The sequence below is a fragment of the Brachyistius frenatus genome, unplaced genomic scaffold, assembly GCF_029030835.1.
Source record: "Brachyistius frenatus isolate BFR_SWC_R1_liver_20210118 unplaced genomic scaffold, ASM2903083v1 Contig_236, whole genome shotgun sequence".
Classification (NCBI taxonomy): domain Eukaryota; kingdom Metazoa; phylum Chordata; class Actinopteri; family Embiotocidae; genus Brachyistius; species Brachyistius frenatus.
Window position 1 is genome coordinate 262,501 of NW_027210835.1, and position 2,500 is coordinate 265,000.

Here is a 2,500-nt window from a genome sequence, read left to right on the forward strand (position 1 = left end):
TACTAATTAATGTGATCGGACAGCTTAACGAGGTAAGACGTCTCCTTGGTTACCAGATTAACATCCTGAGCTCCTGTCAACCAGATCAGAGACTAACGAAGCGCTTCTGAATGAGTGACGGATGGCTGCAGCTTGTTTGTGCCTCTCGTGTGTTGGAACAACACGCCAGCATCTGTGGTCACGTTTAAAACATACGAACATGTAAAACAGCAACATACAACCAGGTAATAAATAATTACTTAAAAGTAGTGGATAAATGTCTTAAATCATGAGTTAAATGTTGCATAAATGGTCAACATATTAATTTAAATATGGTTGTAATTATATATATATATATATATATATGTGATCAATAGAGTTGAAACAGCTGAAATGATAAAATGCATTAACTAATGATGTTACCGAACACATTTTAGTGCTCAGTTTAAAGTGTCATCAATGAACACATTGGTATTGATGAAGAGGAACTGGAGCTCATGTTACCACGGTTACTCACATGTTGTGCTAATGCTTATGCTAACTCTAACATTGGAAAGGCACAAATGGGAGCTGAGAGCGTCCATGTTTCTGTCCACCTTCTCCGTCAGCCTCCGTCAGCCTCCGTCCTTCGTTGACAGCAGCCAGACGAGCATGTTTGTTTGATCAAAGACATTTCACACAATGCTGTTTGTGTTTCTGATCAATGATGGTTGAGAACAGCAGTAAGGCGACATTCATCAGAAGATCAGCTCAACATCTCAGTGACTTGAATCAAAATGGTGGACACGCGAGACATGACACACATTAGCATGTAGCTGGCAGCACGCATGAAAAAAAGCAAAAGTATTTTACCACCTGCGAAACGTTCTGAAAGTTTTGTTCTGCTCAGTCAAAACGTTTAGTTTCTCTGGAACACCTGTTTAAAGGTTTAGTTTCTCTAGAACACCTGTCTAAAGGTTTAGTTTCTCTAGAACACCTGTCTAAACGTTTAGTTTCTCGAGAACACCTGTCTAAAGGTTTAGTTTCTCTAGAACACCTGTCTAAACGTTTAGGTTCTCTAGAACACCTGTTTAAAGGTTTAGTTTCTCTAGAACACCTGTCTAAAGGTTTAGTTTCTCTAGAACACCTGTCTAAACGTTTAGTTTCTCGAGAACACCTGTTTAAAGGTTTAGTTTCTCTAGAACACCTGTCTAAAGGTTTAGTTTCTCTAGAACACCTGTCTAAAGGTTTAGTTTCTCTAGAACACCTGTCTAAACGTTTAGTTTCTCTAGAACACCTGTCTAAAGGTTTAGTTTCTCTAGAACACCTGTCTAAAGGTTTAGTTTCTCTAGAACACCTGTCTAAAGGTTTAGTTTCTCTAGAACACCTGTCTAAACGTTTAGGTTCTCTTTCTTGAGAACACCTGTCTAAACGTTTAGTTTCTCTAGAACACCTGTCTAAACGTTTAGTTTCTCTAGAACACCTGTCTAAACGTTTAGTTTCTCTAGAACACCTGTCTAAAGGTTTAGTTTCTCTAGAACACCTGTCTAAAGGTTTAGTTTCTCTAGAACACCTGTCTAAAGGTTTAGTTTCTCTAGAACACCTGTCTAAACGTTTAGTTTCTCTAGAACACCTGTCTAAACGTTTAGTTTCTCTGGAAGACCTGTCTAAACGTTTAGTTTCTCTAGAACACCTGTCTAAACGTTTAGTTTCTCTAGAACACCTGTCTAAACGTTTAGTTTCTCTAGAACACCTGTCTAAACGTTTAGTTTCTCTAGAACACCCTGTCTAGAACACCTGTTTAAAGGTTTAGTAGAACACCTGTCTAAACGTTTAGAACACCTGTCTAGAAACCTGTCTAAAGTTTAGTTTCTCTAGAACACCTGTCTAAACGTTTTTAGTGTTCTCTAGAACACCTGTCTAAACGTTTAGTTTCTCTAGAACACCTGTCTAAAGGTTTAGTTTCTCTAGAACACCTGTCTCAACGTTTAGTTTCTCTGGAACACCTGTCTCAACGTTTAGTTTCTCTAGAACACCTGTCTAAACGTTTAGTTTCTCTAGAACACCTGTCTCAACGTTTAGTTTCTCTAGAAGACCTGTCTAAACGTTTAGTTTCTCTAGAACACCTGTCTCAACGTTTAGTTTCTCTGGAACACCTGTCTCAACGTTTAGTTTCTCTGGAACACCTGTCTCAACGTTTAGTTTCTCTAGAACACCTGTCTAAACGTTTAGTTTCTCTAGAACACCTGTCTAAACGTTTAGTTTCTCTAGAAGACCTGTCTCAACGTTTAGTTTCTCCGGAACACCTGTCTAAACGTTTAATTTCTCTAGAAGACCTGTCTAAACGTTTAGTTTCTCTAGAACACCTGTCTAAACGTTTAGTTTCTCTAGAAGACCTGTCTCAACGTTTAGTTTCTCCGGAACACCTGTCTAAACGTTTAATTTCTCTAGAACACCTGTCTAAACATTTAGGTCGCAACCTTTAACCTTTGATTCTGTCAATGACAGAAGGTCACTGGTGGTTAAAGTAACCAGTTAGCAT

The 2,500-nt window shown here is 38.5% G+C and overlaps 1 protein-coding gene across 6 annotated transcripts in view; it reads left to right on the forward strand.

Moving 5' to 3' along the window:
- LOC138633758 (receptor-type tyrosine-protein phosphatase mu-like) overlaps positions 1–2,500 on the forward strand; it is a 107,327-nt gene that overhangs the window by 87,135 nt on the left and 17,692 nt on the right. The window lies entirely within an intron of this gene.